The sequence below is a fragment of the Mauremys mutica genome, chromosome 1 (assembly GCF_020497125.1).
Source record: "Mauremys mutica isolate MM-2020 ecotype Southern chromosome 1, ASM2049712v1, whole genome shotgun sequence".
Lineage (NCBI taxonomy): Eukaryota > Metazoa > Chordata > Testudines > Geoemydidae > Mauremys > Mauremys mutica.
The window spans coordinates 253,171,259-253,195,951 of record NC_059072.1 but is presented as its reverse complement, the minus strand read 5'-3'; the positions used below and the strand labels follow the sequence as shown (position 1 = coordinate 253,195,951).

General features: G+C 42.5%; 1 protein-coding gene across 1 annotated transcript in view; it reads right to left on the bottom strand.

Moving 5' to 3' along the window:
* RASA3 (RAS p21 protein activator 3) overlaps window positions 1-24,693 on the bottom strand; it is a 198,257-nt gene that overhangs the window by 89,997 nt on the left and 83,567 nt on the right. The gene's annotated exons all lie outside the window — the stretch shown is intronic.

The following is a 24,693-nucleotide window of genomic DNA, read 5'->3' as shown; positions in this document are numbered from 1 at the left end:
CCCCTTCCTGTCCTTACATCAGTGTTTATCAAACTTTTGTATTGGTGACCCCTTTCACACAGCAAACCTATGAGTGCAACCCCCCTTCTAAATTAAAAACACTTTATTTAACACTATTCTAAAATACTGGAGGCAAAGCGGGGTTTGGGGATGGAGGCTGACAGCTCACTATCTCCCATGCAATAACCTCTGACCCCGAGTTTGAGAACCCCTGTCTTAGACCCCTCTACTGACTGGATGTTAAATTGGGGATTAACATAGTGCCAAATAATGAGCCAGCAAGTTCATTACAGTATTTTTATTGGATGTGCAGAGTTAATGACTCTCACTTCTCAGGACGCCAATCATTAAATTACACAAACCTACAGCGTAAGATAGCAGATATTTGAATTATTTATGGGGAACAGATAACTGGTGAAGTTACGTTATTGAGAATGTATTTGTAAAGAAATTATGGATATGTACTTTCTAGGCTTCAATTGTTATGGTCAAACCGGCAGCACCTTGGCAAACTGGCTTCTCTAATGAGCATGTGAATACAGTAAATCCACATGTGAACTCCCAAAAACTACTTTGGATTCTCATTTGAAATTGTTTGTTCACTTTTGCTTATGATACTCTTCTAATCCAGTGTAGAAATTCTCTAGTCAGACTCTGCATGTAACAATTACCTCACAAGCAATGTCCTTGGCATGCTTTCATTGGCCAATTCCATTCATAGTCACCTTCATTTCATGGAACTTTCCCACAGAAAGCTCTCGGGCAATTTAGTTTACATCAGAATATTAACAGCACAAATGCCAACACATTATACAGACCCTAATTCTCCAACTGGATCTGTGCAGAGTTCAGACAACTTCTTTTGAGCTCCAGAAGGCCCAGCCTGCACAGATCCAATTGCAGGATCAGGACTATAGTATGTAACTACAGTATAAATATGTTTGGACCATGGATTCATTCATCCAGCACCAAGTGGGTTAATATGGAGGTACAACTGTTTTGATCAGTAAGCTGAACAGTGCTGCTTTGCTGCAGACACAAATGCAATTGAGGCATTGTGCCTATGTTTTTCCAGAAGTGAGGCTGCAAGGGACAGTTAGCAACAAACACAGAGGCTACATTTTCTGTCTTTGTTATTCTTTTCTCTCCCCTCTTGTGTCTATTTGTCTTGTTGTGTCTTTTAGAAAACAGGAACAGAATTCAGCAACAGCTCCAGCTCCAGCCCAGCCTAACTAACTTTATCTCTTCCCCATCTAAGAGCCAGTTAAGCAGGGTTTCTTTCCTTCTAAATAGTCTCTACAGCTGAAGGGATATTGTTAACATGAAAGTTTTACTTCATACTTTACAGTTCAAATGCTTTAATTGTTTTCCTTCCTTTTTCTGTATCTTTAATAAAAGCTTAGAAGGATTTGTAATGCTGTTTGCCATCTCCTAAGCAAGCTGAGGTGTCTGTATGTGGAACCCTGTGCTTTGTTTAAAACTGGAAAGATTGTTAATGTTAATACCTTTGACTCCTTTAGGCCCATTTATTCCATTTACATTAATTCAACACACCTCAGACCACACGCCAGAATCGTAACTTGTCCCTCACTAGAGGTTCCAGACTTTCAGAATTTCCTTTGCCAAATACAAGAAACTGCTGTCCCAAACATGAACAACTATTAGTGTTGGGTACTTTGGTAAAAGGGCGTGCAAAAAAATGAGAAGTTGAAGAGACAGCGTTAAGACTGTGGGAATGGGTAAGTTGTGGGCCTGAGAGTGAAGAAGTAGAGCGTAGGTATTGTTAGGTAGCACAACTTTTCATTTCCTTGCTCTTGCGGTTGTGTGTCAGTGACGTAAACTCTATTAATATATTCTGTATATAATCCAAACAAACTATACCCATTTTCCTTCTTGTAAGTATAAATTTCTAAGTGTAAATGTAATTGAACAGACTGTACAGCAATTTATATGTCCGGCTAATTCTAATTTATGAGCTGATTTCTTAAACACTATTGTTGTGTAACTCAGGTATCTGTTTCCTTTATTTGTATGGTGGCTATATTTATATTTGTTCACTATTTTATTACTCCCTTATGTGTCTAGTGGATGACAGTCACATCTTTCTACTTCCCATAAACTACTTCTGTCCAGTGCATAATAATGGCAGAATTAGTTCTCTCCTCCTATAATCTTGATTTCTCCTACTAGGGATTTATTGCTCTAGATAAAACTTCCCGCTGCTTACCTAATAATATGTTTGGTTTAGCATAGGATTCTTTTTTTGTCTTCCTTCAAGTCAAGAGCAAACCTCTAGTGGAATTCAAATGTCACAATGAGGACTTCGAAATGAGGACTCTGTGGGTTTCCTCAGTACCAAACCGTAACAATTCTAAAGATTTGCATCCCCTCAGCCTTGAAAGTATTCATCTGAGAAAGGCACAGCTGTTCAGCAAACATGTCAACACAGACGGAGAGAGAAACTCCACCTCCATTCCACTGGATTGGACAGAACTCTTCAGGAGTTATGGGGCCTGCCTGAAGCAGAGGATTCATATTAGGATACACCAAAATTAGAGTTAACAAAACTTATTTTCCTTTAATTGGCTTCACTTTGCCACAGCTCCTCCACCAGACTAAGCAGTGGGGAGTGGGGTGTAGGGAAGGACGCAGCCTGCCAGAACTCCCTGAGTTACAAATGGTATGTTTCACACCCACCAAAGGCAGCTTTGCAGAGGCCATGTAGGCCCAAAGTAGCAGTAATCAATGTCGGGACTGCACAGCAGAGAGGAAGGATCTTCACAGAACCAAATTAGGTTTATTTGCATGAGTTCCTTGCCCCTCCAGGTAACAGCTTACCTGAACACAACATCTAAGCACCACCTCCTTGCCCCCTACCACACCAGCCTAACCCACCAGTCAATCAGACAGCACAGAGAGGTTCTATCTGGGAGTAAGAGCTCCTTTCTCATGTAGGATAGGGCCAGGATTTGGCCCACAGTGAAGTCATTCTCCCCACCTCAAAAAGCACTTCATTATACACAAGATTTTGTTATATCCAGGTTCCAGCACGTGTATGTGCAAACACTTAGCAAAAAGAAAAAAACTTGCTTCAAATAAGAGTCCTCACATTAGAGTTAGGGGTATAAGTTTCCAGAATAAATAGAATCTTGTCATCATTTTGTCTACACTTTTGATTGAAGCAGAGGATAAATAATTGTGTATCGGTCACATGAAGGGTATACAGGATTAACTATTATCTTAGTGTTGTGCTAAATGATCTGATGAGGTGGCATGTTTCCTGTTTTTAACTGATCTGTACACTCAAGGTCACAGGTCTGCATCCTGAGCTGCTCATTACTCTCCCATGAGAATATCAGCTGGGAGCCTAAAGTGGAGATGTTTTTCTTCAGTCATTCTTTTCAGAATTTGGCTAGGTTAAGAGAGCTTTCTGCTACAATTTACTGCCATTATCTGCCTTTTTTGCATTCGTTATTTTCTCTCATTTAATATTTCCACCAAAGTGAAAGGGAATACCCAACATACTCAAAACTAACTGTGAATTAAATGAAGGTTACTTATCTGTAACTGAGGTTCTTTGAGATGGACTCTGCATATTCACACTCATGGGATGCTCTGATTGGTTCAGTCTAAATGGTAGAATTCTAGCCATTGGAGCACTCACACGCCTCCCTCGCCCGTCCCTTCAGTGAACACTGAGCGTCCGAGAGTGAGGATCTTCAGTTCCTTCCCATACAACCCCAAACCCTTTTAGTAAGTAGGAGTCTGAGGTAGCAGGGAGAGGCAGGCAGGCAGGCGGGAGTCTGTTTCTAAGAACCTCAGTTACAGGTAAGTAACCTTCAGTTCTCTTTCAAGCGTTCTCTGTATATTCCCACTCATGGGATAGATTAGTAAAACAGTAGTCTGACCCAGGTTGGTGAGACCACAAAGTCCTAATTAAACAGGGACTGCAGGACTGCTTTGCCAAATCTTGCATCACAGCTAGATTCTAAATCTAAGCAGTAGAGTTTAGTGGAAGTGTGAACAGAACAGCTCTACATATTTCTGTTAGAGGAAAAGTGTCTAGAAAAAGCCATAGAGACTGCCTTCGATCTAGTAGAAAGTGTTCTAACTCCCTGAGGAAGGGACAACCCTTTAAATTCGTAAGATAGGTTATATTAGGTGTTAACGTATCTTACATAAGAACATAACATAAGAACATAAGAAAGGCCGTACCGGGTCAGACCAAAGGTCCATCTAGCCCAGTATCTGTCTACCGACAGTGGCCAATGCCAGGTGCCCCAGAGGGAGTGAATCTAACAGGCAATGATCAAGTGATCTCTCTTCTGCCATCCATCTCCATCCTCTGACGAACAGAGGCTAGGGACACCATTCTTACCCATCCTGGCTAATAGCCATTTATGGACTTAGCCACCATGAATTTATCCAGTCCCCTTTTAAACATTGTTATAGTCCTAGCCTTCACAACCTCCTCAGGTAAGGAGTTCCACAAGTTGACTGTGCGCTGCGTGAAGAAGAACTTCCTTTTATTTGTTTTAAACCTGCTGCCTATTAATTTCATTTGGTGACCCCTAGTTCTTGTATTATGGGAATAAGTAAATAACTTTTCCTTATCCACTTTCTCAACATCACTCATGATTTTATATACCTCTATCATGTCCCCCCTTAGTCTTCTCTTTTCCAAACTGAAGAGTCCTAGCCTCTTTAATCTTTCCTCATATGGGACCTTCTCTAAACCCCTAATCATTTTAGTTGCTCTTTTCTGAACCTTTTCTAGTGCTAGAATATCTTTTTTGAGGTGAGGAGACCACATCTGTACACAGTATTCGAGATGTGGGCGTACCATGGATTTATATAAGGGCAATAATATATTCTCAGTCTTATTCTCTATCCCCTTTTTAATGATTCCTAACATCCTGTTTGCTTTTTTGACCGCCTCTGCACACTGCGTGGACATCTTCAGAGAACTATCCACGATAACTCCAAGATCTTTTTCCTGACTCGTTGTAGCTAAATTAGCCCCCATCATGTTGTATGTATAGTTGGGGTTATTTTTTCCAATGTGCATTACTTTACATTTATCCACATTAAATTTCATTTGCCATTTTGTTGCCCAATCACTTAGTTTTGTGAGATCTTTTTGAAGTTCTTCACAATCTGCTTTGGTCTTAACTATCTTGAGTAATTTAGTATCATCTGCAAACTTTGCCACCTCGCTGTTTACCCCTTTCTCCAGATCATTTATGAATAAATTGAATAGGATTGGTCCTAGGACTGACCCTTGGGGAACACCACTAGTTACCCCTCTCCATTCTGAGAATTTACCATTAATTCCTACCCTTTGTTCCCTGTCCTTTAACCAGTTCTCAATCCATGAAAGGACCTTTCCTTTTATCCCATGACAGCTTAATTTACGTAAGAGCCTTTGGTGAGGGACCTTGTCAAAGGCTTTCTGGAAATCTAAGTACACTATGTCCACCGGATCCCCCTTGTTCACATGTTTGTTGACCCCTTCAAAGAATTCTAATAGATTAGTAAGACACGATTTCCCTTTACAGAAACCATGTTGACTATTGCTCAACAGTTTATGTTTTTCTATGTGTCTGACATTTTTATTCTTTACTATTGTTTCAACTAATTTGCCCGGTACCGACATTAGACTTACCGGTCTGTAATTGCCGGGATCACCCCTAGAGCCCTTTTTAAATATTGGCGTTACATTAGCTAACTTCCAGTCATTGGGTACCGAAGCCGATTTAAAGGACAGGTTACAAACCTTAGTTAATAGTTCCGCAACTTCACATTTGAGTTCTTTCAGAACTCTTGGGTGAATGCCATCTGGTCCCGGTGACTTGTTAATGTTGAGTTTATCAATTAATTCCAAAACCTCCTCTACTGATACTTCAATCTGTGACAGTTCCTCAGATTTGTCACCTACAAAAGCCAGCTCAGGTTTGGGAATCTCCCTAACATCCTCAGCTCTGAAGACTGAAGCAAAGAATCCATTTAGTTTCTCCGCAATGACTTTATCATCTTTAAGCGCTCCTTTTGTATTTTCATCGTCAAGGGGCCCCACTGGTTGTTTAGCAGGCTTCCTGCTTCTGATGTACTTAAAAAACATTTTATTACCACCTTTGGAGTTTTTGGCTAGCCGTTCTTCAAACTCCTCTTTGGCTTTTCTTATTACACTCTTGCACTTAAGTTAGAAAGGAGCACAAACACTGCCATTTGCCTCACTAGGATTTGACTTCCACTTTTTAAAGGAAGTCTTTTTATCTTTCACTGCTTCTTTTACATGGTGGTTAAGCCACGGTGGCTCTTTTTTAGTTCTTTTACTGTTTTTCTTAATTTGGGGTATACATTGAAGTTGGGCCTCTATTATGGTGTCTTTAAAAAGGGCCCATGCAACTTGCAGGGATTTCACTTTCGTCACTGTACCTTTTAACTTTTGTCTAACTAACCCCCTCATTTTTGTATAGTTCCCCCTTTTGAAATTAAAGGCCACAGTGTTGGGCAGTTGAGATGTTCTTCCCACCACAGGGATGTTGAATGCTATTGTATTATGGTCACTATTTCCAAGCGGTCCTGCTACAGTTACCTCTTGGACCAGCTCCTGCGCTCCACTCAGGATTAAATCTAGAGTCGCCTCCCCTTGTGGGTTCTCGTACCAGCTGCTCCATGAAGCAGTCATTTAAAGTATCGAGAAATTTTATCTCTGCATTTCATCCTGAAGTGAAATGTTCCCAGTCAATATGGGGATAATTGAAATCCCCCACTATTATTGGGTTCTTAATTTTGATAGCCTCTCTAATTTCCCTTAGCATTTCATCATCACTATTACTGTCCTGGTCAGGTGGTCGATAATAGATCCCTACTGTTATATTTTTACTAGAGCATGAAATTTCTATCCATAGAGACTCTATGGAACCTGTGGATTCGCTTAAGATTTTTACTTCATTTGAATCTACACTTTCTTTAACATATAGTGCCACTCCTCCCCCTGCACGGCCTGTTCTGTCCTTCCGATATATTTTGTACCCCGGAATGATTGTGTCCCATTGATTGCTCTCAGTCCACCAGGTTTCTGTGATGCCTATTATATCAATATCCTCCTTTATCACAAGGCACTCTAGTTCACCCATCTTATTATTTAGACTTCTGGCATTTGTGTACAAGCACTTTAAAAACTTGTCCCTGTTTATTAGCCTGCCTTTTTCTGATGTGCCAGATTCTTTTTTATGTGACTGTTCATCATCTGATCCAGCCCTTACATTATATTTCTCATTCCTCTGCTCCTGACTATAACCTGGAGATTCTCTATCATCAGACTCTACCCTAAGAGAAGTCTGTGTCCGATCCACACGTTCCTCTGCAGTAGTCGGCTTTCCCCCATCTCCTAGTTTAAAAACTGCTCTACAACCTTTTTAATGTTTAGTGCCAGCAGTCTGGTTCCACTTTGGTTTAGGTGGAGCCCATCTCTCCTGTATAGGCTCCTCCCATCCCAGAAGTTTCCCCAGTTCCTAATGAACGTGAACCCCTCCTCTCTACACCATCGTCTCATCCACGCATTGAGACTCTGAAGCTCTGCCTGCCTACCTGGCCCTGCGCGTGGAACTGGGAGCATTTCTGAAAATGCCACCATAGAGGTCCTGGATTTCAGTCTCTTCCCTAGCAGCCTAAATTTGGCTTCCAGGACATCTCTCCTACCCTTCCCTATATCTTTGGTACCTACATGTACCACGACCACCGGCTCCTCCCCAGCACTACACATAAGTCTATCTAGATGCCTCGAGAGATCCGCAACCTTCGCACCAGGCAGGCAAGTCACCATACGGTTCTCCCGGTCATCACAGACCCAGCTATCTATAGTTCTAATAATCGAATCTCCCATTACTAACACCTGCCTTTTCCTAGAAACTGGAGTTCCCTCCCCCGGAGAGGCAACCTCAGTGCGAGAGGCAACCCCAGCACCATCTGGAAGGAGGGTCCCAACTACAGGAAGGTTTCCCTCTGCTCCCATTGACTGCTCTACTTCCCTGGGCCCTTCTTCCTCCTCAACAGCACAGGTGCTGTCTAAGCGGAGGTGGGACAATTCTACAGTGTCCCGGAAAGCCTCATCAACATACCTCTCTGCCTCTCTCAGCTCCTCCAGTTCCGCCACCCTGGCCTCCAAAATCCGTACATGGTCTCTGAGGGCCAGGAGCTCCTTGCACCGACTGCACACATACGCCACCCGCCCACAGGGCAGGTAATCATACATGCTACACTCAGTGCAATAAACTGGATAGCCCCCACTCTGCTGCTGGGCGTCTGCCTGCATTGTCTCCTAGTTAGTGAAAGGGTGGTTTACGGAAAGTAGTTTTGGAATGTGGTTTGGTTTATAGGTTTTCTTGAAAGCATTTATACAGAAATAATTTTTCCCTCATTCTTTCTTTCATAAGCAATAAATTTTGCTGCTGTCTAAATTGTTTAGTCCTATCTAAATAAAGGGCTAGAGCCCATTTAACATCTAGAGTATGTAACATAGCCTCTCCATCATCTGATTAGGGTTTGGGGGAAAAATAGTAAAATTATAGACTGTTTTATATGAAAATCAGACACCACTTTTGGTAAAAAACTTTGGGCATGTATGAAAAACAGTAAAAGGCAGATCAGCGATGAATGCATGTAGTTTGCTTATAAGCCTTATAAGCATTGCAGAGGTGAAGGGTATTAAAAACATTGTCTTAACAGACAAATAAAATAAATTATAGTTTCCTAAAAGCTCAAAGAGAGGTCTCATCAAATGTGAAAGCACTAAGTTTAAATCCCAAGATGGCATAGAGCATCTTATTGGAGAGTAGACATTATTTAGGCCTTTTAAGAACCTTTTAACTACATCGTTAGTAAAAATTGATTTCCTCCCCACAGGTACATGATATGCTAATATGGCGGAGAGATTAACCTTTACTGAAGATAGTGAAAGACCTGTTGTTTTTTTTAAGGTATAATAAATATTGTAAAACATAAATAATTGGTGCTGTATATGGATATATATCATAAATGGAAATCCACAATAAAAATCTTTTCCACTTATGGCTATAACACTTCTGTGTGGGCTATTTCCTGGAATGCAACAATACATTTTGCACCTGTAATAAACAACTGTTTTCTGACATTCCCAGAGTCCTGTTCCCCACTCTTTAAGATGAAGAGACTGAAGATCAGGGTGATAAATCATTCTGTGGTATTGCGACAACTCCGGTGCCAGAGGCTCCATTAGCCATCTTGACTAGTGAATTAAGTCTAGATACCATTGTCATCTTGGCCACACTGGCATTATTAAAATTACCTTATCCTTGCCAGTCTGACCTTGTTTATCACTTTCTGCATGAGGGAAAATAAGGGGGAAACCATACATTAAGCCCTGACCCCAATGTATTAGAAAGACATCCAGTATTGATTCCGTCTCCACCTGTGCTTGAGCAAAATTTCTGATACTTCCTGTTGCTGCTGGATGCAAAGAGGTCTATTATGGGAGTCCCCCCCATAAACTGAAAGGATGTTTTACTATTTAGTCCTTCAAAGACTGCTCATGAATCTGACATGTTGACCTGCTCAGATAATCTGTAAGCAGGTTTTGCTTCCCTGCTTCATTGATTGCTATTGGATGATAATCTATATACCAGTTCCAAAGTTTCTTTGACTCCATGCGTAATAGTAGGGAATAAGTCCCCCCGCCCTTACTTGTTCAGATAATATAATGCCATCATATTGTCTGTTACCGCCTGAACTACCTTGTGTTTGACCTGAGGTAGAAATGACTTTAAATCAATCGTGTTACTCTCAGCCACTGATGTGTAGATCCTTTTCAGTTGTTGACCAATGAGGCTCTGATTAATAGCCTGCTGTTCAAATGTGTCCCCTATCCCAGCGTGGATGCATCAGAGGTAATTACCACCAATAGAGGAAGGGAACTGAAAGGCATATCATTCATTACATTTTGAACATTTGCTCACCATGTTAGTGGTGCTAAAACCTGGGGTAGAATTACTAGTTTGCAATACATGTCCCTAGTCTGTAATTTACTGGTAATCAGTGCTGAAGTTTCCTCATCTGAGGATGAACATATGGCGTCATTGGCATGATTGACACCAATAGACCCAGCAACCGTAGGAAAAAAAGTATTGGTTGTTGTGGGCATTGAAAAAGGAGATTTATAGACATTTTTACTTTTATAAATTTATCCTCTGGAAGGAAAGCTATTGGCATAGTTGAATCTAGTATTCCCCCCAATAAACAGTATCCTTTGGGATGGGATTAAAATGGATTTCTCCCCTTTTATTTATAATCCCAGACTGGCAAAGAGGAAAACATGTTTTACATGCAGTAGGGTGTCTTCCTTGGATGACACTTTTATTAACCAATCGTCCAGGTACAGATATACAAACATCCCCTGCCTTCTTAGGAACACTTCTACTATACATAGGCATTTTGTAAATACCCTGGGTGCTGTACACAACCCAAAAAGGAGGACCTTGATCTAAAAATGGTCCTCCCCCACTATAAAACTCAGATATTTCTGATTACAAGGTCTTATTGATGTATGGAAATATATGTCTTTTAAATCTATAGATGCAAACCAATCTTGAAGAGAAACAGAAATAGAGGTGTTTAATTTTCTTAAATCCAAAAGAGGGCAAAGGCCCCCCTCCTTTTTTGAAACTAGAAAAAACACGAGTCAACAACCTCCTCCTCTCTGATCTGGTAATACCACTCCTACTGCACCTAACTCCACTGGAGATTAGACCTCTGCCCTTACCAATTCAAGGGGAGCATGATCCTTGACCAGGGATGACAGAGGTCAGTTGTTGGAGGGGTAGGAAACTGACACACTTTATACCTCGGGGGAGTGCCCTGTAGCCCCCATAATCCTCATCTATATATATAATTGTGATAGTTCATATAAAGCATGCCATGTGAGGTATCATGGGAAAGGTTATGATCTGTTGAAACCCACTGTTCTATCTAAATATGTATATCCTTAATGCATATGAAGTTATGAGAATATGTTGTATGGTTGCCAGTAAAATATGCTGTGAGTTGGGGAGTCATCCAGATATTAGATCCCCTGAAATAAGGACAAGGGAGATAACCAGTGCCCAGGCAGGTGTCAAACAGCCATCAACAGCCATTGTCCTGCAAAGGAGCTACAATTCAATGACTCACTTGTACAAGGCCACACCAGGGGAATTGCTCAACCTTCCCTGGTGACTCAGCAATGCCCCTAAGACATGCCTGAACTTGTGTTCTCCAAGCACATGAACTAAGAGTATAAAATAGAACACAGTGGCCTTATGCTTTGCCTTTTCTCCTCCTGCCCCTCCCCCTACTGCAAGCAACAAGAACACAGAAGACTGGAGACTCCAACAGAGGAGACTGGCCCAGGTTTATGAGACAAACCTGTATATTAAGGACTGTATGATCCAGTGGGGTGAGAATACTGCTTGATCTAAATCCTGCCTAGTGTGATAAGGGTTAAGGTTTAGAGTGCGTGCTTATATTTTCTTTTGGTAACCACTCTGACTTTTTGCCTATCACTTAAAATCTATCTTTTGTAATCAGTAAACTTGTTTTACTGTTTATCTTTACCAGTAAATTTTCCTGAAGTGTTTGGCAAATCTGCTCAGGTTTACAAAGGCTGGTGTATATTCACTTTCCATTGATGAAGTGGTGAACAGATAAATAAACTTGCATTGCTCAAGAAAGGGTCTTGAGCAGTGCAAGACAATATATTCCTGAGGTACAAGGCTGGGAGCTGGGGGGGATTTGGCTGGTACCTTTCTCTGTGTGATTCATGTGTGGCTCTGGGAGCATTCGTGCAATCTAGCTGGGTGTGGGGTTCTACATGCTGTTGTGCTGAGTGATAACAGCACCTGGAGGGGTTTGCTGCCTGTCACTAGCAAAGCATTGTGAGAGACAGCCCATGCTGGAGAGATAAGGGGGCACAGTGGTCTCACAGCCCAGGCTGCACCCCCAGGGATCCCATCAGAGGAACGTCTTGAACTGAATAGTGTACCTGCATGCAATAACTTCCAGGATCCACCTATCTGATGTTATTAATTCCCATTTGTGGTAAAATCTGGAGAAGTAATTCCCAAACTGAGGGTAAACAACATCCAACTGGGCTGGTTTGTAACTCTAAAGCCTTATGTCACACATCTGAGACCTTGTAGGAATCACAGATGAAGTTGTGGAATTCTTCCCCTTATTATGAGACTTATAAGACTTCTTCCTGTGCTGTTGAGAGGCATGATACGGAGGCTGAGGATAATAATTCCTCCTCCATTATCAGTGAAGAATCGACATAGAAGACATATATTGTCTTTGATATCTAAAATGTGAAGCTAGAGATGATCTCTTATTCATTGTAAAGAAGCCCATAGATCTAGTTGTAGATATCACATTTTTCATCTTTTCTAGTGTTTCATCTATTTGTACACTGAATAGAACCTTTCAAAAGGAAGGTCTTCAATCCTAATTTTCATCTCATGAGGCAGGCCTACTGATCTGAGCCATGCATGCCTTCTTAAAACGGTGGCTGAAGCTACTGCTCTAGCCGAAGCATCTGAAGAGTCAAATGCTGCTCTCCATTTGTATTTAGCAATGTTCTAGCCTTCCTGAGTAGAGCATTTGCTAATCTCTTAAGATCTCCATGTAAAGCACTGATGAATAACATTTCCCCTCCATGACAGACTCAATTTGAAATATGCGTGGCTAAAGTGCATGGCTAAAGTGGTAGAAGAACAACTTTTCCTGCCAATGACATCTAGTCTTTTCCCTTCACCAGATGGAGTGGATTGTAGTCGAGCAGTGTTAGATCTTTGCGAACGCCACTTCTACAACCAATGAATTGGGAGCCAGATGGGTGTGGAACATGGCCAAACTGTCCCAAGGTAAGTGGGACAACCTGTCAGCCTTCTTTGATAAAGGCTGAGAAGATGGAGGATTGTTCCGGATTGTCTTTGCTGGTGGGCACAGCCCTTCCAATAAGGGAAGTGTAACTTTGGTCTAGTACAGATGTCCCCTAACTGGGGTGTCCCCCCTATACTGGTGCAGAGGAACATTAGAGGGGGGCCTGGTAGAGCTTAGGCCAGTCCCCACAGGGAGCAGAGAGGGAGCACCACCCAGCCCCACTCCACACCCAACTCTGCTCTGGCCCTGCCCCCGGCCCCTGACCCCATATCACTGTGCTCAGCCTCACCTCCAGCCTCAGCCCCTGACCATGGCCCGGCTGTGGCCCCACACCCAGCCTTAGCCCCCGCCTTGGCCCCCTTACTCCATCTGTGTCCCCCCCACTCCCCAGCAGCCGCAGCTCTGGCTCCGGGGGGCGGGGAAGAGACAGACAGAGGTAAGGGGTGTGCAACCCTGAAAATTTTGAGGACCACTGGTCTAGTAGCTGCTCCCAGTATATCAAAAATGGGATGGGGTGATTCCTCAATTGAAAATGAGGGAATATCCATTGTATTCGCCATAGACTTCACTAACTCATAGAATGGTACCACATCTTCTTAAGGTAACAAGGCTAACTTGTCCCCTACATTCTGGGGATGTCATTCATCCAGAGTCTAGATCTGACTCCCTGAATTCCATTAATTCCTCCTCTTCTGATAAAAATTTTCACCCCGCTGTAGGAGATTTAGCAGGACTTCTAGGTTCTTTTGGATCCGGTAATTGTAATCCTAACTGAATTGAATCAGAGAAAACCTATTCCCATACATAGGGAATAAGAAGGTAAGGTGCTAGAGAAAGCCAGTGTAGCTATCAAACCCAAGGTGTTATTTGCCAGTCAGGCCAGAAACTCTTATTCGAATCCGATATATATATCTCTGCCCCAACAGATCTGAGGCATATGGGTATCTGTGTTCATAATATGCCTTCTACAGAACCGTTCTTCTGAACTCCTCTACGTGATCTCTCCTTGCTGGAGAAAAACATATCAGTCTGCTGTAGCAAAACCTCTTCTTGTTCCATCAATATCGCTCACTTGATCTGTGGCCCAACAGGGGACGGATCCAATCTGTGAACCTGTGAGACTATCTGCTGCGGTGCTGCACTATTACCAGCCTCTGGTGCCTCAATACTCCCTCATTCCACCAGTTTCTCAAGCCTAAATTTTGGAATTGGCTCATCTGGATCTGAGTGTGTCAGGTCTAAGGAAGAATGTTTCCTCACTTTTCTGTGAAGTTAGATATCACTTTTCAGCTTTTTAAACATATTTTGTTAAGAAGGGCTTTTCTCCTGCGGATTGGCTCTTCTAAAAGAAGCCAACACCACTGAGGACTGAAAACTCAGACTTGTCTTTCCAGTCAAGTCTTTATTAAAAGGATTGGCTCTAAACATAGAAGGCTGACACCTTCAAAGGGTTTCTTTTTCTGATCTTTAACTCTGGGCTTTTCAGCATTAGTGGTTGAGTGGCAGACTCATCCAGGACTGGTGCAGGCCTGTGGGCTCTTCTGGAACCATGTCCTTTCCTGGTTCCAGATAGTTTTGTTGACAGTGGTTCTTGTAACAGAATTGCTTGATGCCTATTCTGTCTGTCTTTGCTCTCGTTGTAAACGTAGAGCATACTGAACACTTGGAGGGCAAGTGCCCTTCACTGAAACATGCCTGGCATCTAGCATGCACTCAAAGGAGAATGTGTATTTACAGTTTCCTTACACAGAGTATTAAGACAGTGATACTGCTCTTGTTCTGCCACTGTGCCCAGACATATCTGGTTCGCTTATTACTGCTGAGGTGCACTGGTCTCAATGATTTTTCCAAGTGTAATCCCCCAAATCCTTTTCCTATTTGAAGAGTTGGATGACAATTGTTCCATATATTACAAACATCCTGATTTTCTTCTTTGCTTTACCACTCTCATCCAAATTCTTTGAGGAGTGTATGTGTGATGGAAATGGGAGAGAAAAGAGCTTATTTTATTTTAAAGGGAAGAAAAGCTATTCTGGTTTCTCGTACACAAAAAAATAAACCCTAATGAGAACAGAATCAGTTTCATTTGCAGTAGTATCTTTCCTATTGCCCTCACACTTGGTAAAGCAACCCCCATCCTTTCATGTATTTATACCTGCTCCTGATTGTTTCACTTCATGCATCTGATGAAGTGGGTTCTAGCCCACGAAAGCTTATGTCCAAATAAATTTATTAGTCTCAAAAGGTGCCACAAGGACTCCTCGTTGTTTTTGCTGATACAGACTAACACAGCTACGACTCTGAAACCTGTTTCCTACTCAAAGTATTTCAACATGCTTTAAAAACCAGTAGGTTATACCAAGGTAACATCCCTCAAGTCAAAGCAGGGATACACAATGTCCAAGGACAGTTTGACATAACCAGTTTATTTTTTATAATAAACTGTGTGCACTGACACACAAACTACATATATGTATATGTAAAAATAGAAACATTTCATGTTTCAGACCAATCAAGCCTTGCATTTCTGTCTTTATTACATGTTGCATTCCACCTGGCATCCAAGATACATCCAAGGCACAGCTGTTCACAGCTTTATCATCAATTTAGCTAATAAGATCCGGAATGACTTAGCAAGTTAGCATCACGAAAATGCAGACATAATAATGAAACATGCAAACCCACAAATGTGTTTATCATTATGACCCTTTCATCCGCCAGTGCCAAAAATGTACTACATTGTTGCTCTAAAATTTATCTACTGCATAAGTGTTTATCCTTCTGGTTTGTTTTTGTTCAGATGTCTTATAAATAGGAACAAAATATCTGACTTCTTTTCCTTTTTGTTTTTGCTGGCTCAAGACTTCATCTCTGCTACACAATGTGTAAATTACTCTTTTACCTTTGATGCTAGAGAATTCACTGTCACAACAGGCCAAGGTAGAAATATAAATATTTTAAATTTGAATTAAAAAGACACCTATTCAAAGCTCTAGCACCTTGACAATTAATATTACAGTAAATAAAAGCCCCATCAAGTATTAATTATTCAGAAGGAACTCTGACAGCATACTACCTAAAAAAAAAAACCCCCACCTCTCAGCATTCTGGGATACACGCCCTTAGCCCTCTCCAAAACCCCAAAACAAAAAGATGTCAAATCTATCCTATTAGACAGGAAACAGACAGTCAAGTTCACAAGCTCTGTAAGCAATAATTGAACTATATTTTAGTGTCCAAAGTTACTTAACAAAAATGTGATTTTCACTGTTGGCCTGAAATATACCCATCGGTCTCACTGGATGGAAGAGGACACCCCTTACTTCTTTTTCAATAAGTTTCTCTCTTATTGGATGTACACGAGTAATTCTACATCAGCTCTGGGAAAAGAAATGTCTCATGGTTGCAGAATATAACAAACCAGCTCTATAGTGCCCTGTCTTTTTTCTGAAAAGAAAAAGACAAATTCTTCTATAAAGAAAATAGCTATTCCAACCGTGATCTCTTTCAGTGGGATGTAATCCTGAAAGCTGGCCTCCAAAAGCCTCTTTAAGTAGGATCCTTTAAGATGGTTATATGTAGCGCAAAGTGCTCTCTAAATCATCAGCTATACCTTTCAAATGTCGTTTAAATAGACGGGCCCTTTTGTTGCCTGCTAAAGGGCTACCCTTTATAATATTAGCACCCATGGCTTAACTTTGCCTTTAAGGACTCCGATTGGGAAGCAAGTACTCAAATAACTGTAAATATCCACTTTATGATGCACTCAGCCTCCCTGGCCCTCCTTCCATATCTGCCCATAGGCACAGGATTCTGGGTTACTGACATCATTAATTTCTTCTCTAATGTTGAGTTAGTTCTGGAACTTTTATTTTGAACAATACACTAACCAACAATTTTTCATTTTTCCTTCCTATCCCTACCTGGACATTTATACCATCACAGCACGTAATGCATCATGTTTTTGCACTCGTCTTCAGAACAGGCATGTTTGCATGGGGGCAGTGGGGAGAAGTGTTTTTACAATGTGATGACACAAATTGCAAAATCCTGGTATAACCAAGGCAAGTAGTAATTGCACCATAGTGTTCACCCTGACCAGCTAAACTGAGAAATAACTACATCTTGCCATGTCTAAACCAGGACTTTGCAGTTTTTGTGAGCTGTCAAGTTGTAAGGGCACACATTTTTCCCTAGTGTAGACATACCTAACAAGCGGATTCCTGTTCTCAGTTACTAATTGGAAGCAGCAATAGCCAATCAATTTTCAGGATTTCTTAATGCCCTCTGCAGGTCTGCCCATCCACAAGCTGCTCTGACTAGATGCTTTACAACTACAAGGTCACTGCAGTAGCTCCTGAAGTTTTTCCATCAGCTAAAATGAATAGCTGATGACTCAAAAGGGAGGGTGGGGGCAGAAGAGGACATATTTCACCTGTGCAGTCATTGTGGGGCTGGTCTATCTCAAAGACAGACTCACTCTGAAAATACAGACAGAAAGGGGGAGCCCTTAGGGCAGTCCAGCCTCAATGCAGCTACCTGACCTCCTCGTGAGCCCAAAGACTCTTTGCAGCAGAAGCAGAGTGCAATACAAACGAGAGAACAGACAAATATCTCAACTAGAATCATCACATAGACTGCATGGTTCTGACTCTTCAGACAGGACCTTTGTATCCAATGCCTACCTAGGCATTTATACCCTGTGGGATTAGGTGCCTCTCGGGCAGGGTAGTTCTACATAGAGACCTCTCTGGATCAAGCCCAGGTCCCAAATACAGCCTTTTGGTCTCCATTCTCTAGCTCACGGCTCAACAGTCTCAGCTTCTTCTCACTGCTGTCTGTGCACACCCACTCCCATCACTATTCCAGCCTTTACCTCTCCCTTTCAGTCAGTGCTTTCTCTTGCCTCACTATTACCACTCCAGCTCATCAGGCTCCACAAGCTCCCCTTGGCATAGTATCTGGTCCCAGCTTCTTCCAAGCCTTTGCTCATGCCACTACTGACTCAATCCTCTGTCCTTCCCGTTTCAGGGGTCTCCATACGTGCAGGTCTCACTTCACCTGGGACTCTCAGTCCCTACTGCCCCACTCACTCCATGCCAGCTCCTCCCTCTCCAGCCCCGTGTCATAGCCTTGCCAGAGGTAGTTTGTCCAGGACAACTCTCCTTTCCAGGACCCTGACAAGGGCCACGGGCTTGAGGAAGAAGAATTTCTTTCTTCAGATGAAGAATCAGCAAGATCAGATTAGAAAGGGAAGGAGCACACCTCCTCACTACCACACAAGACAGTCTCTCCATCAGAGGAGCATGGGTTTTCCTCCAGTTTCTAAAGGAAGGCTTCAAAGCTTAAAGAAGTTCCAAAAAGTTTAAATTCCAGTTTCAATCATTTCTTTTTTCATTTAAATCAAGAGATTTCCCTACTTTCTGCCCTAAATCCTGACATTTGAGAAGTGGCAGAGTGTACACTATTAAGATTTTACACTGAGTCTTTTAAGTTGAAATGCCTTCTATGAGAGGTTCCTGTCCAAAACCACCTTGATGGATTAAGAAATTAGTTCAGGGAGCTTTGAGAATATTATTTGTTTTGCAGTAAGTGCCTGGAGACTGCAGCCAAGGTCATGGTCCCATTGTGGTAGACGCTGTACAAAAAAAATAGAAAGAGCTAGTCCTTGGTCCAAAGAGCTTAAAATCTGAATAGATGAGACAAAGAGTTGGAGAAATGATGTATTATCCCCATTTTATAGATTGGAAACTGAGGTAGAGATTGAATGACTTGCCCAAGATTACATAAGAAGTCTGTCAGAGCTGGGTTCTGAAACCAGATCTCTTGAGTTCTACCTCAGTGCTTTAAACAACAAATGTATCCTCTCCCCTTTACAAGATTTCCAATATCCCAAGGTGCAAATGTGTACTCCTCTTGAGAAATAGCCATCTCCCTGGAAGAGAAAGCTGAAGTTGTCACCAGGGAGCTTGCAGGACAGTAGTGTGGTCTTCCTTACACTTTTTCATGAAGCACTGTAGATTGATTCTTTGTTCTACTCATGTTGCTTTAGGTATCAGAGTGCTGAAGCAATTGTATCTGTTTAAGTCATACAGTTCATGTGTCTCCCATCCATTCGATATGTTATTTATCTAACCTTCTGTGACTGCTGTTCAGATTTTATCCATTTTGAGCAGGAGCATGAACTTTACCTGACTGGATGTCTGCATACTTTCACTCCAGTTTGGAATGAAACACACAAAGATAACGCTTTCCTCCACATTAAAAAAAAAAGAGATAGCAAGAGAAACCCTAATGTGAAGAATAGTAGGCATCCTGATTTGTCTAAAGCAGTGGTTCTCAACCTATTTACCATTGTGGGCCGCATATGCAGCTCCCTCTGTTTTATATGGACCCATCCACACAATATATATACTACCTTTATGTAGGGTGACCAGATGTCCCGATAAAATCGGGACCATCCCGATATTTAGGTGTTTGTCCCACGTCCCAACTGATCTTTGGTCGGGACGCAATTTGTCCCAATATTTTGCTCCACCGGCAGCACTCAGCTTTTTTTATTTTGCTCCGCCGGTGGACCCTCCCCCTGACCTCCCAAAGTTTGCCCTGATATTTTCTCCCTCTCATCTGGTCACCCTACCTTTAAGGCCCTGAGGATGGCACATGGGCCGCAGCTGTGTGCTGACTGGGCCACAAGCAGCCTTTGGGCTGAGAACCACTGGTCTAGAGAGGAAAGCAGTCTAATCTTTACTAGCTAAATGTTAGAGTTCAGTTTACTAACTGAAAAGTTTCTTAACTCGGAACATATGTTAAAAGTTTTTAAAAGTATATCAGAACAAGTAGCACAGGTTTGGAAATCTGACGGAAGTTCAAGGAAGGACAGAAGACTCCAAACAGACCTTCAGATTGTTTGACTTCGAATGCCAACAATCAGTGACTCGGGGGACCATATGCCCCTCTGTTTTAGATTGTAGTATCTGTACAAAGATTTACTGTTACCAGATAAAATTCTCTATTTTAAGTAACCCTGCCTTTGTATCTCTGTGCAGTGGAGTCACTAAATAAATAGGCAGTAATTTTCTTGGGAATAGGATTTGTTCATAGAAATGCAGCTATTACTTTATGGGCTTGATCCAAAGTCTATTGAAGTCAATTTAAAGCAGAAGTGGGCAAACTTTTTGGCCCAAGGGTCACATCTGGCTATGGAAATTGTATGGCGGGTCATGAATGCTCACGAAATTGGGGTTGGGGTGCAGGAGGGGGTGAGGGCTCTGTCTGGAGGTGTGGGCTCTGGGGTGGGGCTCGGGATGAGGGCTTGGGGTGTAGGAGGCTTCTCCAGGCTGGGACCAAGTGGTTCAGAGGGCAGGAGAGGGATCAGGGTTGGGGCATGGGTGGTGTAGGCTCTCGTGGGGGGGCAGAAATGAGGAGTTCAGGGTGTAGGTGGAGGGTCCAGGCTAGGGCAGGAGGGATGAAGGCTTCAGATGGAGGTGCAGGCTCTGGGATGGGGTTGGGAAATGAGGGGTTTGCGGTGCAGGAGGGTACTCCAGGCTGGGACTGAGGGGTTTGGAGGGTGGGAGAGGGATCAGGGCTGAGGCAGGGGGTTGAGGGTGCAGGCTCCAGGCGGCACTTACTTCAAGCAGCTCCTGAAAGCAGCAGCATGTCCCCCCTCTGGCTCCTCCGTGGAGGCGCAGTCAGGCAGCTCCGCATGCTGCCCCATCTGCAAGCACCGCCCCTGCAGCTCCCATTGGCCACAGTTCCCAGGCAATGGGAGCTGCAGACGGGGCAGCTCCTGCGGATGGGGCAGCGTGCAGAGCCCCCTGGCTGCCCCTAAACGTAGGAGTTGCAGGTGGGACATACAGCTGCTTCCAGGAGCTGCGGCACACATGAGCAGAGCAGCCCCCAACCCCGCTTGGCGGCTGGAGTGCGGGAGCAGGACAAGCCCCAGACCACTCCCCAGCGGGAGCTCAAGGGTCAGATTAAATCGGCTGGTGGCCCAGATGTGGCCCGCGGGCCATAGTTTGCCCACCCCTGATTTAAAGACTTCAGCCGGTTTCAGTGGACTCTGGATCAGGCCCTAGAAGAATTAGCATAGTATAAAGTACCCAAGAGGAAACTAAATACAGGTTTAGTCAAAATTCCACACCCACAGAATAGACTTAGAAGCTATGGTTTCCACATCCTTCACCCAGTATGTCCTTTCATAGTTAGCACTTTTTATTAATATGTGGTTAAAAAAATGCTACATGCTGTACATACAATACGGCTTAGAGCTATAAAGGGAACCATAACTCAGATCCCTGGCTTTTTTGTATGTAAAATCAGTGGATAAAATTGATTTTTAAAATTTTAAAATATATACATTTTTCTTTTTAAATATAAACCTATTTAAAATGTAATTTTAAATTATAACAACTATGTTAAGGCATAAACTTAATATAATTTATTAAATATTTAATTTAAACGATTTAAGTGGTATGTGTTTTCTGCTAAAGTTGTCAAAGAAGTCAAACCACTGAATGGTAGAAGTCACTAGCTAAGCACCTAGATCAGAGTTTGTTGCTAAACCAGCTTTTGACAGCAGTAGCTTCTTCTGCAGGTGAAGCGACAATATTTTCTTCATTTCAGTTTACTCAGCTAATTCTGTTCAATAACTAGTTCATTCAAAGTTAAGAAGCTGATTGGGAGCTGAAAAAGCAGGGAAGCTTGAACATAAACAAGCTGTGAAAGATCATCCCTACCAGCTCTAAAATCCTGAGGGACGTGACGATCAGAAACCATTAGTTCAGTTCATATTCAACTATCTAAAAAACTTCAGTTAGCTTTAAATGCAAAACGTATTTTCGTAAGCTATATCTCTTATGCACCCAGCCTATTTAAGCTAGGTTTATGTAATTATTAAAAAAGCTGTTTTGTGTAATTTTATTGCATTTCCATCCAAACAGAGCTCAACACAACTCATGAGTAAATATGAAATGCATCATTTACCATTTATTAACATATTAAAAAATGTAAAGATTAAGAATCTGAATAAATGTATTTTAAGCTATGTACACGCTTAAATAAATATGTATAGATATGTGTCCGCCTAGCAAAAAATACCAAATTTAGTGAAAAGGCTATATTTAGTTACAAGTCAACATATTTTAATAGTTACTAATCAATGAGAATCAACCTTTTCTTCAGGAAAGTACAACTGCAAAACAAGGTTAAAATCAATTACTGTATTTCAAGCCATGTTTCCTGCTTGCTGATTTAAATCATGATTCAACGCAGTGATTTAATTTGCTTTGATTTAAATCAATGCACCCTGTGTAAAATATCAGATCATAACTGTGCCGTTTTGAGGTCTTTTTCCCTTTTTTTTTTTTTTTAAATAATAAAAAGAATTCAGTGACTGCATGCTGAAATAATTATACTGAGGAGAAGAAGTGTGTTGATAGGTAGATAGATTCACTCTATATGCACACTAAGTATGACTGCATACTGCATTTGTACAGCATAGTCTCACTTTTTTGGTAACTATTTCTCCACACTCCCCTCCACAAACTTAGCAAAGCACGCATTCCTCATTGAGAACTACAAATTTACTAAGCTGGAACACTGTTGTTTACAATAAAGATAATGTATGATTTTGTCCAACTGTTGAAAAAAGAATCAAGACTATTAAAACAAACCATCTAAAACTTAAAAATAAAAAGTAACGTTGCAAGGGTAATGAAAAAATGTCTGTGCTCCTAAAACAGTGGTTTTCAACCGGGGGGGCCCACAGACTGTCCAAGGGATCTGTGAAAGGTGTTGTTACAATGGTTTTCAACCTGTGGTCTGCAGACCTCCGGGAGTCCAAAGACTATGTCTAAGATTTCCAAAGGGGTCCGCACCTCCATTTGAAATCTTTTAGAGGTCGACAAATAAAGTTTGGGGGAAAAAAAAAACCTGTCCTAAAACAAATACATTTTGACATTTATATGACTGATTGAAAGAGTTTTAAATCTCCTCCCCCCTCCCAGAAGTGGCCGGCATGTCTCTGCAGCTGGGGGCGTGGAGCAGGGGGCTCCATGCACAGCCCCTGCCAGCAGGCACTGCCTCTGCAGCTCCCATTGGCTGCAATTCCTGGCCAATGGGAACTGTGGAGTCGGTGTCCGGGCAGAGTGCGGCGATCCCTGCCCCCCACCAGGTGCCACAAGGATGTGCTGGCCGCTGCCAGGAGAGGCGCCGAGCAAGGGCAGGTAGGGAGCCTGCCTTAGTCCCACTGCACTGCCAGACTTTTAGTGGCCTAATATACCTTTGAGATAGAGCCCGATTCTGAGAGACTCCTGGCGAAACCGGGAGGCTTGTCAACCCTACTAACCTCCCAAGCACCCACTTGCCATGTGGACCCTGCTGCTGCACAGTAACCTAGTGCACTTTGACCTATACTTGTTTGAAACAGGAGAAAATCACAGATCTCTACGGAACCGTTAGTGAATGGCAGCAGGGTCCAGGCAGCCACTTAGTGCATGGCAGATTAAATCAGGTGCAGAATGCCCCCAGTTTGCTTTGCACTAAGTGGCCATATAGACAAGCCCTGAAGCAGATAAACTGAGTGCTACTGAGTTTACTGCACATCGAGTTTTCAAACATGACACTACAAGCAGAAGTCTTGTCTACTTTGCATGGACACTGAAAAATCTCATGGGACTTTGCACAAGTAAGGGTTTGCCCTGATGTTCTGGGTGAAATTTCTCCTTCCCCTACCACTCTTATATTGTGTGACCCATTAGCTATTGCCCCCTACTCCAAAGGTGGTAGTATTTTAGTGATGCTACATGCAGATACTTTTTACAGTATTTTGGGATTTTTTTTTAGATTAAAGGCTTGTAATGGCAGCACCCACCTTGAGTGCCTCCTTGAGGCTGGGTGTGGTACTGTAATCTTTTTCCTCCTCCTGGCACCCCCTGTAGGTTGCTGACCTCACTAGGTGGGGGCCTTCAGTGGCTCAGTCCTCTGGCCAAGTCACAGTCAAAATGGATAAACCCCTTTCGGGGAAGGGAAAGTCAAACAAACTGTCTGCCCTCACCAGGGTCTTCAGCCACATCGCTAGGCCCCACCCTTCATTCTGGCTTCTAAAGAAGCCTGGTCCCCTTCTTGGGACTTAGGCCACTTTGCTAATGGCCAGTGGGGGAACCCAGAGTCACCCACAACTCCAGGTTCCAACCTAGGGACCTTGCATACTGCTGTATTCCCTGGGCCTCTTCTCTCCTGCTCCCTTTACCTTCACCTATTACCTTAGGGTTAAACTTGACAGGTCCTCACTCCCAGGTCTAGTAAATACATCCAGTTAAGCTCCTTTGGCCAGAGAAGAGTACCCTTTCTTGCCACTCTGGTCCCAGCCAGGAATTGACCAGCTAAAGCCCTGCAGTTGCTTTTATCTGAGCCTGCTGGGCTCTGACTAGCTGCTTCCACAAGGCCTCTCTAGGCAGGCTGGGAGGACCCATCTCTGCTGCTCCTTCCTGGGGCGGGGTGTAGTAAGACCCAAGCCCCTCCATCAGGGGTCCACAAAAGGCCAGTACATCCCATCACAAAGTCCTACATAAAATCACGTGATTATAAATGATGCTGCTAACTTTAACATAATGCTGTAATACTTACTGTATATTTTGATTAAACTGTAATAATCTGCATTCTCCATCAATTTATTTGTATTTCCTAGACTCCGATATAGCATGTAATATATAGGAGAGAAAAAACACACCACAAAAG